At 48.4% G+C, this 24,292-nt stretch overlaps 1 protein-coding gene across 3 annotated transcripts in view; it reads left to right on the forward strand.

Moving 5' to 3' along the window:
• RAI1 (retinoic acid induced 1) overlaps nt 1–24,292 on the forward strand; it is a 93,556-nt gene that overhangs the window by 25,050 nt on the left and 44,214 nt on the right. For 2 of the 3 annotated variants that reach the window (XM_080923509.1, XM_080923507.1), the window contains exon 2: nt 9,476–9,605. The exons of the other annotated variant lie outside the window; for it this stretch is intronic. The gene's annotated coding sequence lies outside the window, so the exon portion shown is untranslated. The remainder of the gene's footprint in view (nt 1–9,475; nt 9,606–24,292) is intronic. 3 annotated transcript variants of the gene reach the window in all.

Below are 24,292 nucleotides of genomic sequence, written 5' to 3' on the forward strand. Positions count from 1 at the left end.
GCAGCTCTGCCTGTAAGCAGGCTCTTCCTTATTTGGAGGTAGAATCTCACCCTGGCTGCCACCTTTCTCAGCTTGAGCCCCTTTGAACCCCTGTTTCTGGCCTGATCAAAGGGCCCCTCAAATGCCATTTGGAGGTCATGAAAAGACAGACACTGTAGCCCAGGGCATGTGTTGGTGGTCACTCCTCATGGGACCAAGTATAGGAGCTTTTGATCTGAAAGTACAATGAAGCAGAGTTTCCAGATACGGTCTTCAGAGCATCACCAGGAAACTGGAATTCCATACTGAGCTCAGACAGAAGACTCAGACCTCACAAAGCAGGAGGAAATGACTTGTCAGAAGTGACATGTCATGGCAAACTCCATGGAGATGAATTTCTATTCATCCTTTACACAGTGAATTCTCTGTTATTCTTCCCATTTTAAAGGAAAAGAAACTAAGGCTTAGGAACATAATGAATTTCAGTTTCTACACTGATACATTTGGAGAATCTTATTAACTTTTCATTACTATTACGTGTACTTGAGATGGGTCACTTCAATAGAAGTTTGTTCTGGCCTCACAGTTGGGAAGTATGGGGCCCAAACAGCATTGCACAGGCCCTGGTGTACCACAACATGATGGTCGTGTGAGTATCTCTGACTCTGGTCTTTCTCCTCTCTCTAAAGCCACGGGGAGACTTCTATTCCAGTGATCTAATCAAACTAACACTTCTCAAAGGCCTCATCTCCAGAGGCCACCGAGGGATTATGTTTCTATTTCCTCACACAATTGATGGGTGTCTTACTTTTCTGTTGCTGTGTAGAGACACCAATCCTACGTCTTTCTTATGTTCTCCAAGCTGCAGTTTCTAATTGCTCCAGATGACTCTGGACATAGGACTTAAAAGATTGCTGTGAAGTCTGATGTGGGGATGTCTTGCAGAGTGGACATCCTGCTCTGCAGGTTTCCCTTCCTTTAAAAAATAACTACCACACTTGGATCATGGCAGAGTGTGTTCTCTTTCTACCTTGTGAGTTCTGGATTAAACCCAGGTCATCAGGTTTGCTACTAAACACCTTTACTTGGTGAGCCACCTCACTGCAACCACATAAACTCATGCAGGGGATTCTCAGAGAAAGTTAAACTGGGCAGAAAACTAGAACAGACATTTTTTTCTGGTCTTTTTTCTCTTCCCAGATTTGTGGTAGGTATCCACACAGCTGACTGTGATAGTCCTTTTCAGTACTCTGACCTTCTAGGGACAGATTCTTCCTAGTAGTTCTGGGAACTGAACTGAGGACCTTGAACATGCCAACTAAGGGTCAGGTTTCCTGTGTTTGTTGTTTGGTTGTTTTCTTTCTTTCTTTCTTTCTTTCTTTCTTTTTTTAAGATTTATTTATTTTATATGAGTACACTATAGCTGTTTTCAGTCAGACCAGAAGAGGGCATCAGATCCCATTACAGATGGTTGTGAGCCACCATGTGGTTGCTGGGAATTGAACTCAGGACCTTGGAAGAGCAGTCTGTGTTCTTAATTGCTGAGTCATCTCTCCATTGCTTGGTTGTTTTCCATATGGTCTTGCAGTATAGCCTAGACTAACCCAGAACTGGCAATCCTGCCTCTGCATTCTAAGGCTGACAAGACAGGCCACGTCAGGGTCACTTTTGATTAGAACACCTATCTCTCCCTCCCAGAGGTAATCTAATATCTCTATAGGTTCAGATAGCTTTCTGGCCTAGTCCCAGATTCACTCAGTCCTTCAGAGAAGATGAATGGCTATTCTAAGTAGGTTCTATGGGGGCTCTTCACCTTTTCCTTGTCTTCTTTGTCTCCTAAAGTCCTCACTGCCCTGGGTCCGAGAAGTCCATGGTATCATGCATGTTACCACACAACACAGGAGGCTATTGGTCCTGAGCTATCTAGAGATGGCCAGACGTTAAGAAGCCCTGATCCTGGAGTGTCAGAGTGAAGTCAGATGGTTGACTCCAACAGGTGCACCATTCCTTACATGTCCTGAACTTGCAACGTGTCATACTTATTTTATTTATTGACAAAGTCTCAATTTATAGCCCAGGCTGGCCTCAGACTTGAAGTAATCCTCCTACCTTGGCCTTCCAAGTGCTTAAATTACAGGGGTTTGCCATCATACCATGCTGCTACATTAAAAAAAAATGTTTTTATGTGTTGTATATAGGTAGACTCCCTTCCATATCTCTGAGTATCAGAATATTTCCTCTGAGGCTTCTGTTTGCAGCCTTTCACTGTTTGATATGGCTGGGCCCAGGCCTCTCCAACTCTCATGTTATGAGTTTGACTGTACCATCTTTTTACTTCTTTCCAAGTATCAATCCTATCAAAAGATAAAAAGTTTGTGACTGCTGTCAAGCCTTAAGAAGCATAGGATCCCAGACTTGCTGTTTTCCGTCAGGACCAACCAAGGATGGGTCTTGAAGGAGAGGAGGCAGAAGTAGGTATTCACATTGTACCCATTCTTGGGCACCTGGGGTTGAGTGACAGTGTCCAGGTGAGGGGCAGCTACAGTGGCAGCGCAGCCCAACACAGGTGGTGTGTACACATGCTTGCTTCTGAGTGCATGAGGGCTTAACAGTGCACTCAACTTTTCTTCCAGCACAGGGCCTGATTGAATTTCTGGAAACTTCCAAACTTATTATTTAGGGGTCAGTGCCTGTAGGTGAAGTCTAGAGATGAAGGAAGGAGCTGTTTGGGTTATAAGAGGTATGATCAGCTGGAAATGAAGACCAGGTAAGTGAGGAAAGGAGAGTGAGAGCCAGTGAAAGGGAGAGGAAGACAGGGAGCAGAAAAAGAAGGGGGACAGAACTGTGTCATAAGTGTCAGAGTGGATGCCTCAAGGGCTGGGCAGGGTCTCCTCTCTGTTAACATAGGCAGTGGGCCCCTTCTGGATTCTCTGCATATCTTCAGCTATAGTAAAGACGTATGTGGCCTGGTGAGGTTATTCTCTGAGTCTGGCCATGATGACAGCCCAAATGGTTTCCTCCTTTGCCTCTGGGCCTCTGCACCCACTGGCATTAAGCAAATAAGTTTGGAGGCTTCTAGAAGCTCACTCAGGCCTGTGGTAGAAAAGTTGAGCACCTGCAGCATGGCACTTCTAAGACCCTAAAATTGGAGAGAGGAGCTTAGATTGTCCAGGAAGCAACTGCAGGGGTTCGCAAGTGATGCTTTACCACAGCTAGGCTTCCTCAGGGCTTAGAGTAGGAGGCTTTATTTTAGGTTCTGCCCTGTGTGAACCTAGAGTGGTATTGACTGCCTCTGGTGATGTCTATAAGCTAGGGAAGAAGGTTAGACATGTCAGACATCTCAGCCTAGGGCAGAGACTGATGCATTTCTGTCTCTAAGTGGGAGCAGTGGACATCTAGGCAGCTTTCTGCCTTGCTTTTGTCAGCACCAACCCTAGATACCCAACTGGTTTTCTGATCCTCACTGTCAGCTTGTGGGATTTGGGGAGGGAAGTGTGCTGGGAACCATACGCACTGTTTGAAAATATCTTACAAACTAGGAATTGGAATGCCCACATTCCCAATGATACCACCACTAGATGAGACACAAAGCTCTTTGCTTTAAAAAAGAAACGTGTTCTCTGTACTCCTCCCCTAGAGAGTGCTACTCGGCAGAGGGTTCTAATGTGAACAGAAATGTACAGGCTGGCAGTGAAAGCCTACGCCATCCCCAGGCAGGCAGGGTTATCTGTTGCTCACTGCTGTCTCTCTAGTACATAACTATACTTGTCATGTAAGGAATCCTCCACAGGTCCCTGGTAAAGCAGAGCTATGGCAGTTGATTAGCTTGGTTGAAGAATACATCAGATCCGTAAGGGAGGTCTGACAGCTCACCTGAATTGACATACTCATAAAATGATGATATTGAAACTCAGAGGGGGGTGGGAAGGTAACAGGTCATCCATGTTGGACCCAGGCAGAAGACTGTCTATTCAGAGGACAATCAACGAATGAGACCTCTTTGGTATGATGAAGTTAACGAGGGTGATTAACAGGTGGAAGGGGTATCACAGAAGCAGAGGCTGTTACCTCCTGAGGGATAGTTTCTCCATGCCCTTGTGTCCACAGCATGGATAGCAGATAACAGAAGTTCTTTGTTAGCTTAGCGGCTCAGTCAGTATCATGGATCCTGCCATCCGACTAAAGCTAGAATGTGACCTAATGTTTGTCGGCCTCTCTACTCCTGCCTTGGGCCTACATTCAGTCTCTTCATGGCAGCCATGGGTTATAATGAGGACCTAGGGGAGATTATGTTCTTCCTATGCTTGAAACACCAGAGACCTTCCCCTACCCCCAATCATGTTCCCTGTAAAACAGGATATCCTTACTGTGGAGCACTATGTCCTATGGGTATGTATTTGTCCCTCTTTGACATACTAAAGTATAGCTATAAGTTCCCCTGCCTCTGGGCCTTTGCTTAGTATCTCCTGCAGCTTTCCCTCCAGTTATCTGAATGTTCACTACACAGTCTTTAAGTTTCTTGGCATTCAGTATAAAAACACAGCCCTCACCCCATACTCTCAGCCCCTTCCCTGGATCTATGTTTTCTTAACACCCTAAGAGTAACAACCATAGTCAGACACTACATAACATTTCAGTCAATAACAGACTGCACGTACCACAGAGATTCCTAAGATTGTCTCCTCCTGTTGTTTGCAGATATGTCTTTGTGTGCGTAAGGACACTATGATGGCACAAGTGCTTGATGTAGTTCAGAGAATGAACCATGTTGATTGTATATCATTTACTTCTCCATTCTGTTTCATGTCTGCCTGGGGAGGAAAATGGAATCATTGTCTCATTTCTTGCTGTAGATCCTCAGCACAGAGAGTAGATCCCTGTGCCCAGGAGGTACTCAGCATATATCTACCAAACCTGTAGATGAACATTTAAACACACACACACACACACACACACACACACACACACACACACACACACACACACCTACCTACCAGACCTGTAGATGAACACTTTAAATAATTACATGCATTGGTGTTTTGCCCTCATGCGTTTGTGTGTGAGGATATCAGATCTTGGAGTTACAGAGAGTTGTGACCTGGCATGTGGTTGCTGGAAATTGAACCTGAAACCTCTGGAAGAGCAGCCAGTGCTCTCAACTGCTGAGCCATCTCTTCAGCCTTAGATGAACACTTTTACTACCTGAAAGTTAGGTGACATTGGGAAACGCATCATTGGATGTTAGTGACCCAGTCCCTGAAATGGGGAGGATAGATGGAGATTTGAAATTGCCACCCCTCCTCCAAATAGAATACATGTAAAGCTGCCCCACTCCAGCAAAGCAAACAACATCAAAACATACTCCAGCTGTCTTCTGAGCCCAGCCTTGTAGACTTTTAGCCTGAATCTATCAGCCCAGGGTTGTTTAAACTTGACTTCTGAATCTCAGGGATACCTACTTATCTTGGTTGGGTGGGTCCGTGTTCTTCTGTCTAAGTGTTCCCTAGCTAACCCTGTCCTTGGTGGCCTTTTCCTTTGTGTTGTACTCCAGACTTCTCTGTGCTCCTGCTTAAGTTCCCCAGCCTTTCCATTTTTCTCTAGCTTCCCTCTCATTGTGCAATAAAGCAGCTGTTCAGATAGCTATAGGCAACTATGAGACAAGCTGGTCAGCCTGCTCCAGGAACCCAGCCACATGTATAGGAAGCACCCATAAAACTCTTTCTAATGCAGTAGAGCCACCACACTGCCATCCCCAGGCAGGACTTACCTAGTGGGATCTGAGGCTCAGGACACAGGAAACCCTTTTGCCCTAGCCAGCCCTACACCTGGCCATCCCTTGCATGAAAATGATTTGTGCTGTAAGCCTAAACTGCCTGCCACCAGCCACAGAGAACCCTGCCAGCAGTGTCTTAGGGAACAAGCCAGAGGCTGGACTCATGCAGTTATAATGTGAGTTTTGACTTTGTCATTTGATAAATATAGATTGAGTTGTGATACTGTACTGAGCAGAGGTGACTACAACTTCTCTCGACCTTTCTAGTTGGAAGTTCCACTGAGCCAATGATGGGCCCTAGAACAAATAAGTACTCCTCTTTTCTTGGGGAGAAGCCACCCATCACTATTTCATTCCTTTAGACCCTTTTGGATCTGTGAAGAATACTCATGGCTAAGTGAATCATGTAGCCTGACTGAACCTCAAGTTTCTCTAACCCCATCATCCTGTCCAGTAGGTTCGTAGAGAAGCCATGGGCTGAATCAAGGTTGTAAATAGAAGGTCTAGCTTAACTTTACTCATTCACCATCATTCATTACCAAATTCTGGATGTATATCAGGTACCAACCTACCAGTGGAGGAGACACCAACCAGAAAAGCTACCTACAAAACAAATAGGGAAATTTCTGCCTCTTAGAAATGAGAAAGTGTTTCAGGCAGAGGAACTAGAATGTACAGTAAGAAGGGGCACTGTAATGAAGCCAGAAGGTACGATATGACATCAAGAAAGTCTTAAGGACCTGTGTGAAGGTACCATCAGCCACTGGGAATACTGAATAGTTAGGCCAAGGGGGAGGGGGACTGGAGAGGTGACTCAGCAGTTAAGAGCACATGGTGGTCATGCAGAAAACCTGGATTTAGTTTCTAGCACCCACAAGGTGGCTCATAACCATCTGTAACTCCAATTCCAAGAGATCCAGTATCTTCTTCTAACCTGCATGCCATACATGCAGGCAAAACACCCATATGCATAAAATAAAATGAAATTTTAATCATATTTTTTATTTTGTGTGTATGAATACACTATGTGGATACCTGGTATTTGAAGAGGCCAGAAGAAGGTGTCTGAACCCTTGGAAGTTACAGATGGTGATAAGCCTCCATGTGAGTCCTTGGAATTGAATACCCATCATCCATGCTCCCACCTCATCCTCTGGAAGAGCAGTCTGGGCCATCTCTCTAGGCTCCTCCCCCCCTTAAATTGTTGGAAGAGAGTCAGCCTCAGCCCTCCAGCATGGGCACACATTATCATCTTTATGTGCATCTTGTACACCTGGGCTTGTGATTGTACAGAGGAGACAGGTAAGTTAGGTCTGTGGCTGTTGGTGGTTCATAGCACTGATTTGTGTTGGTCTGTCACTAGACTCGATGGTGCCCACAGCAGGCCTTGTGTTTCTCATGACTGTCCCAGGACTGAGTGACAGAGTCCAGGACAGTCACTGAAGACTAAAATTAAGCAGCCCTGCATTTCCGAGGTGAGGAGATTAGACCTTATTCTTTTAAGTTTCATCCTTGACAGAGGTCTATCTATTTTGCTCTTCGGGTGACTAAGGAAGTCCTTATTGCATAATGGGACCAGAGGAAGCTCAGAAGTGCCAAGCTTGGCTGTAAATGCTGATTCCCTGTACAGAGAACAGTTAGGGCTCAGGACATTCACTTGCTAAGGAAATCTGTTTTATTTTTTCTTTTTGTCTGAGAGAGGGTCTCAAGTATCTCAGCTATCTTGGCCTCACCTTATACTTGCAATATAGCAGATGGCCTTGAACTCCTGACTCTACCTCCTAAGTGCTGGGACTCTAAGTCAGTTAATTCTCTTATTCCCAACTTGCGGTCTGTTTTTAAAGCATCTTTCCATTCCATTGGTAGGCTTAGGGTAACTTTCAAGACTAGGGCCAGGAGGTAGAACAGTTGTTATACACTCTCTCTTAGACCTCACCAGGTTGTGTTGCAAGAAAAGCTGGGAAGAAACAACACCATCTTCACCCTAGCCTAGAAGGCACAGCATCATGGGCAGGTGGGATGAGGGTCTATGGAGACTTCCGAACATGCAAAGTAGGGTTTGGAAGTGTCAGCCACTGGCCCCTAAGTGTGAAAAAAAATAGCTCTTTCCCACAAAGCAGATAGGTACTTGAAGAGGAAGAGGTGTAGGGAAGGGGATTGGGTAATCTTGGCTTGGAAACCTGGATGGGTACTTGAATAGATGTATAGATTCATTAATGAATGGATGGATGGGTGGATGGATAGAATGGGTGGGTTGTGTGGGTGGCTTAGAAAGGGGTTGCCTAGCAAAACTCTTGAGTTTGCGACTAAGTGTGGCATTTCTATCGTGTTCCCAGGGGTCTGTCTTTAGTGTGTTGGCAGCAACCCTACCTCCCCCCCCACACCCAGGTCCAGCCTCAAAGTCCCAGGCTTCTTTGTTTCATCTTATTCTCAAGCTGTCTTCAGGCACTACCTCCTTTGCTGCCTGCCTCCAAGATATCCTAGGCTCAACCAGTGCCCCCTCAAAACCTTGAACCCCTGGGTCTGTAAATGCCAGGATCTCTGAGATGCATCTTTGGTGCAATGAAAGGAGGTACGTCATGAAGGTCCCTACCTACCTGTCTACACCTACACACACACACACACACACACACACACACACACACACACACTCCCACACACCATTCTGTGCCTCAACCCCAGCACTGCTTGTTCGCACCTTAAACAGCTCTTCTTGGTGGGATCCTCTAGGGCCAGCTTCTGCCTGCCAGGTTTCAGACCCTACCCTATCACAGGCAGCCTCAGATCCCTGCGGGTGGCAAGTGCACGCACAGGCGCAATGTCCATACTTTCTCAGTCCCTTGGCCCCACACAGCAGCCAGCCCAGTCACAAACAAGCCCATACGAATACACAACATACACAACGCCCTCGGAACACAGCCCACGCAGGCAGCCCCGCCCACGCAGTCACACTATCACCTATAAACAATCGCACACAAACACCACCCCCACACAACCACTGCATCACTCAGTCCCGCCGAGACCTACCGGCGTGTTAGGAGGCTGGTTTCTAGTTAATCTCCCCCGCCCCCCATCAACAGCCCGTGACATTCATACATAGGGCAGAACAGAAATTTATAGCTACACTGATACACGGTTCTGAACGCATAGCCAAGGGCTCACCCGTGGGCTCGTAAGTCACTAGAAAAAATATTAAAGCGTTCCCTCCCTTCTAGCTTTGGCACGCGCGCGCGCACGCACAGCACCCCCTTCCCTCCCCACCCCCACTCGGTCTTTAGGCGCCTAGGAACCTCGCAGCAGTGACCTGGCCACAGCGGTGAGAGCCGGGAGAGCGTCTCCTTGGCGCCCCCTCCTCCCGCTTGCGCCCAGCTTACCACTCCTCCTCCCTGCCCCCTCCCTCTTCCCCCCTCCTCCGCGTCTGGGGCGCGGGCTGCGCGCAGCCAAGCCCCCTTGTCGCGTGCCCCTCCCCGCGCGCGCCCTGCGCCCGCATCGTGCTAGCCCAGTGGACGTGGCCACAAGGCCGTCTCTAATTACCTCCTGTCCCCCCGGCGGCCAGTGAATAATGGCTACTGAGGGCACTTGCAGGCGCTGCTGAGCAGGAAGCGAGGGGCTGGAGAGGCGCGGCGCGCACGGGAGCGCGAAAGAGAGGAGCGAGCCCAGCGCCAGCGCTCGCGGCGCGCAGAGAAAGGAATCGTGTGAGCGCTCACATATTTTTCTCTCAAGGATCTCATCTGGCGGTCGGGTACTGGAAGAAGCGAGGGGGAGAGCGCACCGTTGCAGAGAGGCGGCAAGAGAAAAGGGAGACTGCGAGACGCGCCACGCCGGCGCCCCAAGACCCAGGAGGAGCCCGCAGGTATTGTTGGCGGCGAAGCTTTGTGTCTTCGGCGGGCTGCTCGGGGCAAGAGGGCTCCCTGAATCCCGGTCTGCCACCGCGCTCTGACCTGCCGCGAAGTGGGGCTACTGACGGGGGTCGCCGGGGGCACCCCTCCCACCGCGCCGCGATTCTTGTTGGAGTTGCGGGTTTTCGTGTTTGGAGGTTTTCCATGTGGGTGGAGGGGATCAGTCTCAGGAGAAGGAATTTCTTTTCTTTTCTTTCTTTTTTTTAATGGCCGCAGCAGTTAGATTGTACTGGGGATTCTCCCCTCCCTTTTGCTCCACAATGCCTTGGTGAGCGGTCACGGCGACCGAGCTACTGGTGGAAGGATGGGGGCTGAGATGTCGCGGCGGGTGGCCGCAGATGGTGCTGCTGGAGAAGGAAGGAGTTCACCTCAAGTTCGCAATCTGTGTCGGGAAGCTGGTCCGGCCTGGGAGGGCGTTTCGAGCACCGGTCCTACGGTCCTACTGTGAGCAACCAGTGAGAAACTTCCCGAGAGTGCCGTCTTCCGGGGAACAGTTCCCTGGTGCCTCTGGGCGCTACTGCTGCCCCTCCTCTCAGCCTTGGAGGGTTTAAGGTCCCCCCCCCCCCAATTCCCGGTAGCTTCCGGATATGGTGGACTGATCAGCTTCAAACACTTCCCCTAGATACCCCTCCCCATTCCCTGTTGCGTTCCCTCTGTCCGGTTCCAACCCGCCTGCTAAAACAGCCTAGTGGCCAAGCTGACAATAAAATCTCATGCCTTTGCAGTGAGGGGCAGGGGTCATGACTCAGCCTCTCCTACGACTGCTGACCCTGAGCCCTAGGCAGGGGAAGGGGCTCCTTTCTTCCTTGTTTGGCTTGAAGAGGTTACCACTGGATGGTGTGGAGAGGAGGCCAGTAGGGGTGCCCAGCAGGCAGAGTTGGGGTGCACTGGCTGGGCTGTGGAATCTGCCGACTGGGCTTGATGATTGGTTGGTGCCTTTGGGCACGTAGAAAAACCACTAACCTCAGCCTCCTCCCCTCCTGTACAATGCAGGCTGAGAGGTGATCCCGGAGGTGATGTGCTTGTATGACGAAGTGCTTGGCTTCCTGAAATCCACAGCAGACACCATTGCTCTGGTGACCCAGAGATCTGATACCTGCACTTTTCCTGGGATGAAATGGGGTGAAGGACTGCTAATGGGGGATGGTGGTAGGAACAGTTCTTTTTCCACACTGGCACCATGGGAACGAAGGTCTGTCCCAGAGATTTCCTGGGGACTGCAGTCCAGAAAGGGGGAGGGCTTAGCTCCAAGGGGGTGGGGACTTCTGGGTCAGAGCCTTGGCATTCAAAGCTGTCAGATCTTTACTTTGGGTTTGTGGAGAGGTGTGAGGCTGGGTGGGCGTTGAGAGCCCCAGCTTTGATACATGGTAAGTTGAGCTGCTCAGAGGAATGGAGTCCAGATACCATAATAGGCTGGCTGTTCAAGCTGGGGAAGACACCTCTCTCTAGAAACTGGGTTCTTAGGGAACAAGGAAGTACCTTTTGAGGTTAGGGAAACGGATTATCTTTAGACTGTTCTGTGGCTGGGTCCAGGAACTCAAAGAGTTAACCTTCTCCCAGAAATCTGTCAGTCCCTAAACAACAGAGAAACATTGTTAGCCCCACCATGCTAACAGCATGATACTGCCTGGCAGGAGCTGCTGACCCAGACCCTGCTTTCCCTGTTCTTGGCAGCAGCAGTCTCTGCCACTAACTGGACAGGATGCATGCTGGTTCCTTATTTAGGGACCTTGTAGGAGACAAAAGTCAGAGCCTGTGGATCAGGCAGCCAAGCTGTGGCCTTGTAGCTCAAGGGAAAGAGGTTATGGGCCTGGGTCATGGAAACTGGAGGAATGTCATCATATGGGCTGGGTTTAGGAAGAAGAGCCTTTTGACCCTCTGCCTTACCCACACCCACACCTTCACCCCTACAGCTGAAGACCTGGGTCTTTTAGAGTGACTTTCTGAGCCCCAGGATAGTCTGGAACATTTGGGAGTTGAGATGGCTTGGAGATGAGTGCCCCAGGACATGGAGCTTCATTTCACCAGGCTTGGTGCTGCCTTCTATTCAACCCGGGGCATAAGCGCCTTGGAGAGTTGTGTGTGGTGGAGGAGGCAGAAGCTATTCTCATAGCACCTCAGAGCCAGGCACACTGCAGACAATATTGTCTGGTGTTTGGCTAGTCAAACATAGGAGTGAATGATTAATGAGTGAGTCAGAGAATGAAGGGGGTTAGAAGCAGCAGGTCATTTTTTAAAGGTATTTTCTGACACATATATAATAACACAGTTTACAAAATACCCTGAATAACAGAAAAACAAACAGATTATTGAGTGTCTTGATGGGCTGACAGTGCTTGCATGTTGGTGTGGTTCTTTCCACATGTTGGCTTTAATGGTTGGTGATTTAAAGGCTTTCTTGAGTTGTCCTTATTTAGATGTATGTCCTGGTTTTGTTTGTTTATTTTGAGGGGGTGCTGATAGCACCAGCCTTTTCCTGTTTTGTAACCAGTTCTTTATAAATACCAATGTTAATATCTTCAGGCTTTTCCAGTCAAGTGGATTTGGTATAATTTGCTTAATACTTCCCTTTGTTCCATATACTGGAACAAAATGATGTAGTTGAGTATATTTTATGTAGAGAGCCTTTTCTGATGTTTAAAGGTGATTTCCTCAAAATACTGCTGCTGCCACCACTGTGAAAGGCTCCGGCATGCCTGCAGTGGAGGAAAAAGGCTTCTCTAGCTTTCTTGGGCTAAGTAGGACACTGTTCTTCCTTCCTACTGTCTAGAAACTTCTTCGTGCTGCAAAGAACCTTGGCAATGAGTCACTTGTTTGACCTCCCTCTTTTGACTCAAGAAGAGGAAACCAGAACACAGAGGGGAAGTGAGTCCCAAGGTCACATATCAAGAACCTGCTACTGATCTGGCATTTGTGTTATTGTATCTGGGAAGAGTCCTAAGCAGAGCTTGCCCATCTCATAGATGAGAGACCAGGTGAGGAGAACAATTCAACGTGTCCCTGCTGTCTGTAGCTGGAACAGTAGCAAATAGGCTTCTAACATCTTCTGTGTCATGTACACTGTTGTGGCAATGGGTCTAGAGCTACTATCCAAGTCCCCAGCCTGTAGTTGGTTAGACCTTCCCCCACCTCTTACCCCTTTACCATCTCATTTTCCAAAGAGACAAGCTGAGGGTCAGAAGCAAGTTTATCGAGAGAGGTGGGGCTGTAGAATTCAGGCCCCAGGTGGTAATTCCTCCCTCTCTGCTGCAGCTTCCAAGTTCAGAGACCCAGTTGTGGTCTGTCAGGAGCTAGGAAGGTATAAACACCTATCAGATGTATTGTGCTGGGATGGGGGTCAGGTAAGTCCATTTAGAATTATTCTCATCAGAGGTTCAATTCTGGGGTGAAAGGAAAGAAAAGAAACAGATGAAACGGTGATTCCAAAATGCAGGGGGAGGGGGACTTGGAAGGAAGAGAATGGAGGAAGGAAGGAAAAAAAAATGGAATAGAAAGGATTTTAGGTCAAATAAAGGAAGTAAAGAGAAAGCCCCATGGACCTCATTAAGTATCCAGAAGAAAGACGACTGGAGATATACTTCCATTGGGAATGTCATGCCAGCTGGTGCTGGGCACCATGAGGTGGCTATACAGGGCTGAGTGCTGTTCTGTCACCTTCTCTGTAGGGAACAGGGGACAGGCCACTAGCCTGGGTCCTCTATGCTTCTATGTGGTTTAGGTCTTTCTGACCCCAAACATGTTGCACTCAGTCCTAGAGATCCTTGTAGCAGGCAGCTTTGGCTTCTGATTTCCCACCTAAGGACAGGGCCCTTTTGTCTCCTTCCTGCCAGTACTTCATCCCTGAAGGTTGAAACTGTGCTGAATATGGACATATGGACATTTGTGTGGGATGTGTGCAGGTGAGTGCTCATCTGTGTGTCCTGTTTTGGGGTGTGCCCATATGTGTGCTTCTAATCCTCCTCCCCCCTTATTTTGAAACAAGAATCTTACTATGTAGATATCTGGCCTTAAACTCATGACCCTTCTGCTTCCACATGCATATTCCTCTGTCTAGACACACATGTTCTCCTGTGGGTGCCCTCCATGTGGATGAATGTGTATCTCTGCGGGTCTGTGTTGGGGGTGGGATGCAAGCTTGTGTATGTGTATGCTTGTGAGCGTATAATAACCTCCTCATGGCCTTGAGGAGACCCAGGAGCCAGGCTTTTGTGCAGTTCTCAGGGATGGTAGGTAAAAGTGAAGTATGGCCTTTTGCTGAGAGGGATACACTGGGAGAGCAAAAAGAAAATCCTAGAAGACTGTCTTCCTTGTGGTCTCCAAGGAGATCAGCCTGTGAAATGATCCGCACGTTAATTAAAAACGATTATATCCTGATTGAGCTGTTTCTGCTCAACCCCCAGCCAGGAAAAGGCTGAGGCTGCACGGGGGTGGGGGGGTCTGGATAAACAGGGTCCAGCCACAGACTTAGGGCACAGATTTATAGGGCCATGGCCGATATTGGGGGTATGTGCCCTATTAGGGTTCCCTGAGGTGATGTCCTTGAGGTCTGAGGAGCTGGATGGCACCCATCAGAATGCCCTGGATTCATGTTCATGGCACTACATCATTATTTGCTTAACCCTGCACGGTGTGTGCTTAGTATTAGAGAAAACTGACATGGCTTCATGCAGCCAGATGTTGGGAACTCTAGGCCGTAACCAGTTCTCTCGCCCCAAGACTCGGCCTGTTTTCTTAGTTCTTAGCTCCCCCAGACTCCCATTTTTGTGCTTCTACTTCTACAGAAGCTCTGGGAAGCTAGGGCCAAGAGAGTCTTCTCATTGTCCATGTCACTAAGTTCCTTTCTGAACTTTCCCATCCACACTGAGCATAAGCTGTGTTGTTCCTTCATGTGGGGATTTGACAGCTCACCACCTAGACAGTTGTCATCTGACTTGCATCATTTCTATCTGCCCCTACTGTCCTGTGTTAGCTGATAATCTGTAGCAGAGCAGACCCAAGTGCCACTAGGGTTGGCAGGCGCTGCAGCCACGCTTGGGATGCACATGCGAAGATTTCTCTAGGAAAGCCCAGGCCTGCCATTGCTCTGCTTGGCTCTCTCTCCTTTTAACCCAAGGAGTGCTCTGGTAGAGAATCGCAGTCACAAGCGTCCAGTGATAGATATTCCTGTAAACCTGCTCACCTCAGCATCTGGGAGACCTGTCCACCACTGCACCTCTTCTACTCCCACACACTAATTGGCTGCTTCTGCCCCAGGCTTGTCCCGATTCTCTGAGAGGGAAAGACTCATATCCAAAAGAATTGACGGTCACTGCCCCAAAGTAGCTGAGTCTAATTTTCCCTTTGGTGCCACAGTGGTGGTAGCTTTTCCTGGCAAGTCTGTCAGGAAGTGAGGTAGGGTTTAAGTGCCTGACAGCTCCAGATGCAAACGGATTCATCTCTACATCTCTACATCCAGGACATGTGTATGCTGCCGTGGGAGAAGAGTTAGAGAGACAAAATGAAATCCTTTAGGGTTTTCTAGGAGACAGCCTTGGGTGCAGCTAACTCATCGCAGTATGAGCCTCTTGGGGAGCTAATGTGCTCACTGGGAGCCACCTAAGGTCACCTCATTAAAAGTGGAATGTTTGGGGAAAGCAATAGGATACTCCTGCTGGGCTGGGTCCCAATGAGATTTATTAGATCTGACCCCACATTCTTAGGGGGAGCTTGACCAGGGGGAGGTGTATAAGCCAGAAACTAGTACTCTAAGAATGAGAGGAGCAGGAAGGATGGGAGGTCAGCTTCCACATGCTCCAAAGAGCAGAACTGGGCGGGAAGATGACAGGTGTCTACCCATCCAAGAAAAGCCCCAGTCACCCCTGCATGCTGCCCCCTCTTGTCTTCTCACAGGAGAAGGCATGGGCAGCCCTGTTTAAGATGCTAACCTGTTATCTTGTTTCATCAGGCAGGTCTGAAGAGACCCATATTTGCATAGTGCCAGTCCAAGCTGGCAGTGCAGGTGAAGCCACAAGGGCCAGCTGGTCTTCCTGGAGATGTAACCAGAGTATATGTCATCCGCTTTCTCAAGACCCAAAATCTAGATGTTTCTGTGACACATACTCTGCAAAATCATACAATATCAAGTGTTGCAGCTAACTGCCTATGGGTCAGATAATGGACTCTAGACCGCCATTTGCTGCCCGATTAAATCACTGTTACCACTAGGTCACCATGTTGCCCTGTAGGACAGGTTTAGTGTGGAAAGCATTCTCTCAGGAAGCTCCCTGGTTCAGTGAGACCCTTGCAGGGCTGGGGTCAGAAGAGATGGAGTGGCCTGGGAAAGGCATGTAGAAATAGGAAACACAAAATGGGGTTTTTTTTCTAGGGTACAATAAGGCAAAAGTAGAATTAGAGTCATTCTGTCATGGATGCTCTGACCATATAGATGAGATTATGGTCTAGGGCTTCAGCCAGAGCCCAAGTGGCCAGGAAAAGCTATGGGGTAGGCCATCTTGGAGATTAGAATGTAGAATAGAGGTGCTGCATGGAGGGGGATGTGGGAGGTGGTAGCCAGATCAGGCTGAACTAGGTCAGCCTGACCTTGTACTTGTGGCTGTGAAGCTATATTGTTGACACCCATACATCTGTCTAGTAGGCTCTGACCTAGGGGACCCTGGCAGGTGTCCCAGAGAAAGGGGACTCACTCAGAGCACAGTATTGTTTGCCAGAGAAGGAACAGTGGCAGCTCAGTATTCTCAACATTGTGCTTGAGGCTCACGGTGCAAGACAAGGAGTATGTGTGTATATGAGCAGCTCTAGATCAGAGTGGGCACAGAGCAAGCCCAGATAGGACTTACAGCTGACAAGGCACTGGGCTGTGACTGCTATGAAAAACATTAATTACTTGGAAGGTACTGAGAAAGAAGGGCTTACTAGGCAGAGAGCATGACTAGCTCAGAGGTAGAAACACTGAGGAGTCAAGAGAGATTGGCAAGTCCACACTTGTTTCCAAGGATATGGACAGTCTATCTTCTCAGTACCCTTGTGTCCCCTTCCTGATGGGGCTCCTGTACAGATCCTCTGGCTGAGGACAGCCAGAGGGATGCAGGGCCTAACCTGTTCCCTAATCACCTTCCTGAACCAGAACTGCTGTCCTACTATTCACTAAACCAAGGAGCCCTGAGGTCTTACAGAGGATAGATGTGAAATCCTGGGGGCCATAATCAAAACCCAGTATATTGCAGAACCAGATACAAAGGATAGGATACAGATGGGGGTATAGTAGCAGAGCCTGGGTAAAAAGCCTGCTGGGTACCAGGACTTAGCCTTTCTTACTTTCTTCAGACTTTCTGTCAGTAGAATGTTTCTTCACCTCCAGTTTGCAGATGTAGAAACTGAAGCACTCTGGGAGTAGCCCCTAGCCACGGCTAGAATAGACTCCTAGGATACTGAGTTGGGGTAGGGTATTAGGGAAAAAGGCCTTTCTTCTGCTGAACTGCCTAGTTGGTGCCCATGAGTACACACAAAGACTGAACCCAGGTGTACTGGCTGGTTTTGTGTCAACTTCACACAAGCTGGAGTTATCACAGAGAAAGGAACATACCTTGAGGAAATGCCTCCACTTTTTGAGATCCAGCTGTAAGGCATTTTCTCAACTAGTGATTAAGTGGGGAGGGCCCAGCCCATTGTGGGTAGTGCCTTCCTTGGGCTGGTAGACCTGGGTTCTATAAGAAAGCAGGCTGAACAAGCCAATAAGTAACATCCCTCCATGGCCTCTGCATCAGCTCCTTCTTCCTGACCTGCTTGAGTTCTATTCCTGACTTCCTTTGGTGATGAACAGCAATGTGGAAGTGTAAGCTGAATAAACCCTTTCCTCACCAACTTGCTTCTTGGTCATGATGTTTGTGCAGGAATAGAAACCCTGACTAAGACACCAACCAGGCTTGTAGCAGGCCCAAAGCAGGAGTAGGTTTGAGCAAAGTAGATAGTCCTAGGATACTCATGACTTAGAGCCCTAGGGAGATGGACACTGATCATAGGTCACTCTGTGACTGCAGAGTAATTCTCCCTGGGCCATGCTTTGAGCTGCCATTCATGTTATTTTTTGCTATGTAATACAAGCATAACCTCTCTGGGCATTGGATCTGTAAAGGGCTCATTTTTTCTTATACTGTTTATTGTAACACTTTGATTGGCTGAGGAGGGGCATAAGTAAACCTCACAGAGAAGGGGATGACCCTTCAGATTCTCCTTTCCAGTGATCCCAAAGAGAACTTCTGAGCCCATTTTTGTACTGGAGGCTTTTACAACACTCATTACCCACTGAAGGTGGGCTCAGTCATACTGAATTTGATAGACCAACATAACAGAAAACCCTCATGGTTGACAGCCTCTGCCAAAGAAAGCTTGCTTTTCTGAGAGCTAAGGCTGAGGATAGCTATGTGTCTTAGGGTTTCTATTCCTGCACACACACCATGACCAAGAAGCAAGTTGGGGAGGAAAGGGTTTGTTCAGCTTACACTTCCACATTGCTGTTTATCACCAAAGGAAGTCAGGACTGGAACTCAAGCAAGTCAGGAAGCAGGAGCTGGTGCAGAGGCCATGGAGGGATGTCACTTACTGGCTTGCTTCCCCTGGCTTGCTCAACCTGCTTTCTTACAGAACCCAAGCCTCCCAGCCCAGGGATGGCACCACCCACAATGGGCTGGCTCTTCTCCCCTTGATCACTACTTGGGAAAGTACCTTACAGCTGGATCTCATGGAAGTGTTTCCTCAAGGGAGGCTCTTTTCTCTGTGATAACTCCAGCTTGTGTCAAGTTAACACAAAACCAGCCAGTACACCATGGCTTGAGAATGAGAAGGGACATCCTCAGATGGCCAGTGTTTGTCAAGCACAGGGTTTTAAAATATACCATGTTTTTTTTAGAAAAAAAATCTTTGTGCTTTTCTTTTGAAAAGCCAGCTAGTTGCCAGGTATGGTGCATGCCTCTAATCACAGTGCTTGGGAGGAATAGGCAATCTGGTCTCTTTTGAGTTCCAGGCCAGCCAAAGCTACACAGTGAGACTGTATCTTGAAAAACAACTGAACAACAACAAAACCACAGCTAACTAATGATAAACTGTGTTTAGAAGGTGTATCCAAGAATCCTCTCCTTGGATACTCCCCACCTCCAGGGTGCACAGAAGAGGGGCTGTCAGGGATAGGTGACGGAAACAGGCATCAAGTGCTTGTGGAGTGTGTTCTTGCCTGTAGGGCTGAACGCTAACACCAGCTGTCTTCTGCTTGTTGTGGAACGTGATTGCAGTTACTCAGATGGCCTCACAGTGTCAGATCACCAGCAGTGGGGACTTTTGTTCCCACTGGAGCTCAGTGAAATGAAGTGACATTCTGGGGTCCCAGTGAAGCAGGACTGGAGACAGAATCCTGGCAGTTCTATCTCATCTCAGGTCCAGAGAAATTGACTCTTAAGGGGCGCTTTCTTCTTGTGCATTTTCAAGAACACTCTTTTAGTTAATATGCGGGAGAGACTTCCACATTCTTCTACCTAACCTTTTGCTGAAGCGACATTGTACGATAAAAGGGTCCCAGGAGAGCCAGTGTTGTTTGGGCTGCGAAGGATAGAGAATCTCGATGCAGTAGGCTGGGCTGCTCCCAGGAGCTAAGAGGCCTGGACAGCTCTGTTGCCACCAGCAAGGTGTGGCCCTGGCTCACTGCCATCTTAGACTTTAGGACCATATGCTCACTAACATCCACGTTTAACTTTGGATTTTTTTTTTTCTTCTCTATTTTTGGTGGGGATGCTTTTCCTAGCAAAGGAAGGTCAGGCATAGATAAAGTATGTCTCCTGAACAGGGCAGGGAGGGACGGAAAAGAGTGGTGGGAGACAGAGTCAAAGCTCTGTGTCTAGGTAAAAGCTAGCTAGTTGGGGGCACAGTGGAGGGCATATTGAAGCTGTATTCATATCCATCAGAGTGGGCTCTGGAGGTTCCAGTTAATTGAGGCTGGTTCTAAATTGGGAGGCTTAATAAATGGTAATTGTCCTCCTGTGACAGCAGACCAGGGCTACATAGTGTCATCCTGACAGATCAGGAATCATTCATGACTTCTTTCCTTTGACTGTTTGGAGGCTCTGAGAGTTGTCCCACAGAGGCTCAGGTATCAGGAGGCCCTGGTGCAGGCCAGGGGCTCCGGCCTCTTCTGTGTAGTTCCAGAGTAGAAGGATTTCGGTGTGCCCATGTCTATACTGATCTGGGATACTCCATAAGTACATGTTTTGTGGACTACGGCTATCCCCTGCTTAGCAACCTCCACATCCCCTTCCCCAGCACCGTACCTTTCCCACAGGACATAGCTTTATGTGTTGGAGGGAGAGCAGTGCTCAGCTGTGTGGACAAAAGTGACATAGCCAGACTTGCTTCTACCCAAGAGGACGGGGCTGCCCAAGGGGGAGTAAACACTTCATCTTAGTGAGTGTCTATGCAGATACTAAATATACTGTTCTCACCTTCCTAATTTTCTAAACCCAAAAGTGCTGTGGTTGGGCTTCTTAACTGTTGGCACTGAGCAGCTACAGGTTGCTAGTCTTGTTGATTTGCACGGTCTGTGGATTGAGAGAGTTACTTCCACTTCTTGGCATCCCCAGAATGTAAGACCCCTAGGAAAATCGGGAAGGATTTACAGTGGGTATGAATGTATCGTAGATGTGTGTATAGATGGTGGACACATTTTCCATGCTGTTTTGAGCCGTGGTTCTAAAGGGTGATGTCCTACTGTACATAGTAGGGTTTTTACCATGCTGTGTGTATGTAGGCAGTGGTTCTTAACAGTGAGGGCATAGTGGAAGGACCTCATCCTTACTATTCCTTTCTGCCCCGCCCCCCTTACATTCCTGCCCCAGGCAAGATCCTCTGCCCAGTGGTTCTCAACCTTCTTTATGCTGTAACCCTTTCATACAGTTCCTCGTGTTGTAGTGTTCCCAACCATAAAATTATTGTTTTTTGCTACTTCATAATTAATTTTCTACTGTTAGTAGTCGTAATATAAACATCTGATATGCAGGATATCTGATATGTAACCCCTGTGAAAGGGTTGTTTACCCCAGGGGGTTGCAAATCACACTTCCTTAGTTCTTGAGACAAGAGGACCCAGCAGATGGCTGAGAGGTCTCCAGGAGCCAGAGAGACAAGGGAAGGGAAAGCCTGTACAATCTCTTTCCAGGAGATCTTGGAGGAAATGAGTCTCAGTTCCTTCAGCATGTGAGCCAAGGTGGGAAGCTTTGCCTTGGTGCTTCCAGACAGGAGCTGGAATGGTTCCAGAGCCAGGATGTCTCTAGAGACAGCATGGAGAACATTTCTGGAGGAGGTAGTTTCTGAAGATGAAATAGGGGTACATTTGAAAGTGAAATGAGAATTCTTCTGGAGATAGATTTTTGTTTTGTTTTAAGTAAAGGTGAGGAGGCTTTTCTGCATTCTGAATATTGCTGAACATAACGTTTCTGAGAATGGAGCCTTTCTAGAGATAAATTGTAGTGCCTCTTTGAGGAGGATTCTGGAGTATTTCTGGAAACAATGGGACACTTTGGGATCTGAGGTACTTCTGGAGGTAAAATGAGCATCTGGACATGGGGCATAGCATTTCTAGAAAGCTTCTTGGAGTAGGAACAGAGTTGTTAGGAGAGCAGTGACATTTCTGGAGATGGATCATCTCTAAGATAAAGAAGGTGTTTCTAGAAATGGAACACTTTTGGAGCTAAGGAATTTCTAGATTAGAAGGAAGCATTCTTGAAGAGAAAATGGGTGATTCTTAGAGATAGCATTTTGGATCAAGGATAGTCATTTTTTGAAATGAGGTATAGTCAAACAGGCTGTTTGAAGGTCTCTTTAAAGATAAAAAGTTCTGACAGTACCCAGAGACCCCTCCCCTTTCCTCATGCACTGTGGGGAGTCTGAGGTGCAAAGATCAGCGCTACCTTTGTCTTCCTCTAGGCCTGCATAGGAACTTCCGAAAGGGGGGCGACACAGCCCTCCCAGGCCTGTTTAGGGGGTATATCCCCATCCTAGTGTGCTCAGGTGGCCTTCAGTCTCACCACGGGATCGCTAGTGTTGAGTATTCAGATTTCATTTAATTCAGTTGTGTTAGAGCCAGCTGTGGCTCCCTTTATGGCCTGCACTGGGGGCGGAGATCTTCTCTTTCTCCACTCCCAGCTTCTTGTGCCTTCAAGTACTCTGGAGGCAGGAGAATGGAGGGCTACAAGGGTGACCCTAAAAAAAGGCCCAACTTCTTTCCCTGGCTGGGGGATACCTGGCTACCTCTTAAAATTCCAGACACTGAGGCCTGTCCGCACTTGAGCTGGCCTGGAGCCCTGTAGTAATTATTTCTCTGCCTTCATTGAAATTTCAGCCTCAGTGAATATCCCCTGAGAAGTGTGTGGAGGCAAAGACCCTGCACCAGCCTCAGGTGCCCCTCCCTGCCTCAGAGGATGGTGGTGTAAGCTGCAGACCAAAGGAGAAGGTCTAGGTGGGTGGGCTCAAGACAGTTATGGCTGACTGCTAAGCATAGATTACACTTCTTATCCCTGCTGGATTAGGGGATACTTAGAGAAAACATAGTCCCAAGCTGGCCAAGAAGTAGTGGTGGTGTTCTGAGGAGTGAATGGTTGGGGTAGCCTGAGGATGTAGGGTCTCAGAAAAGTGTGTGCCTTCTCTTCATTTGGCTGGGAGAAGTGTGGGATGATACTCAGGTAGTGACTGGTAGCTGATGGCAACAGGCCCAGTTCTTGGCGCAGGGCTGAGTAAAGCATTGTGGGTAGGGTGGGCTAGCTGGGGGACTGTGAGAAACCCATTTCCTGACTGCTTCTGGGTGGAGTATGAGTTAGATGCTGTGTGGGCACTAGCCCCCCCTTTTCCCCATCTTGTGTGGTCCTTAGGCTGGACTTGTCTCTTGAGGGAAAGAACAGAGAACTCAAAGGAACACTGCTCCTGAAAAAGGGCTTTTTAAATGGATATGGTAGTATATACCTTTAGTTCTAGCACTTTGGGAGGTAGAGATCGATGGATCTCTGTGGGTTCCAGGCTAGCCTGTTCTATTTAGCTAGTTCCTGCCCAGCCAGAGCTACATAGTGAGACCGTTTCAAACAAAGCAATAAGAACCTGCTGATCTTAGTGATACTTGCTGGGCCCAGGAAAGCTACCATGCAAGGCCCTCACCTCATCCACGCTGGCCCCCAGAACTTGCAGGAGTCCACACAGCCTGTATTGGCCCATGAATCTCAGTCTTCTTCATCTGGGAAGTGGGTCAGGTTGGTAGGAGTTGTCAGAACTGAAAGACCGACCGGCAGAATACCTAGAGCTACAAGGCATGTGTGTGGCACCTCTTACACAGTTTGAAGTGGTGTGGAGCAGCTGCAGTCCTTTCAGAGGGTATCTGTTTGGTACCTAGGAAGTATCTGGACACAAGTACCCTGATTAGGGCTGCTTGTCCCTTGCATAGGGACGGTTTTGTGACAAGGAAAACCCAAGGCAGTGTGCAGTGGAGTGAGAACTGTGGCAGGATATCTAGGGGGGAGCTTATTATGGCCTACTGGGTCCCTGCACTAGATCAGGGGGGGGGGCTTATTATGGGCCACTGGATCCTCTAAGGGAGAGAAGGCAGTGATGACTAGACAGGACAGGACAGGACATGTCAGCCCTCAGCACCTGAGGAAGTGAAGGCGGGTGCAAATGAAAATGGCGTTCCCATTTGCAGTTCTTTACTTCATGACTCTGACAGGGTGAGGAAGAAGAGAGTGCGGACAGAGGCCTAAGCCTGCAGCTTAGAGGGGTGTCTAAGTGAAGGCCAGGGCTGCTGACTGGGTTGTTGCACCTCTTGCCTACCAAGCTGGACTGCTTGGCTGGCTGCAGCTCTCGAAAGCCATCTTACTGCACATTCCAACATCTGTTTCTCCTTTCTCACTTGAGCTCTGCCTCTACTCCGTGCCTCTATGCCTTCAACTTGAACCCAGCGGGCTGCCTCTCCCTTGTACTGGCCAGGCTAGAGGCTGAATCAGCTGGTGATGACCAAAGGCTGCCAGAGGTGGATCGGGGCACCAGCCCTACTGCCAGTCAGCTGCTAAAGCTGACCCCTTCATCTTGGTTGCAGACAGAGCTGTGGTTGTGGGGCCCTCCCCATGCATAGAACCACCGCCCGCGCCGATATGATTCACCAGTACAGGCAGCTCTGCTTCCCATTGTAGGGAGGGTGGTGGAAACCTCCAGATGCTATGGCCCTACCCCATGAGGAGGACCATAGTTTAGACCTAACTTATGCTAGAGGGAACAGTCAGCATCAGAGGTTAGTGTCTGAGTGAATAAGTATTCACTAAATTAGGCTAGACTTGGTATCTACCCAGGAGAGCCAATGAACATGCAGGGGAAGGTGCTATGTGGGTTACACTGAGCAGAATTCTGCAGATCATGCCGCTCCCACGGTCCAGGTCCTCTCTAAAGAGCACATTTGTCGTGCATGGTCTGCTTTTCCTGTCATCCAGGGAACTCTTGTGCTTCAGGGCAAGCAGTTTGTTGCTTCCTCGGAGATAACCTATTTTGTATCCTAACCCAGTTGACTCCAGAAAATTGGGGATCACATATCCTATGGTTCCCTACCTGTGCCAGCAGAGAACTGGCT

Source organism: Micromys minutus (genome assembly GCF_963924665.1).
Source record: "Micromys minutus genome assembly, chromosome: 10".
NCBI lineage: Eukaryota > Metazoa > Chordata > Mammalia > Rodentia > Muridae > Micromys > Micromys minutus.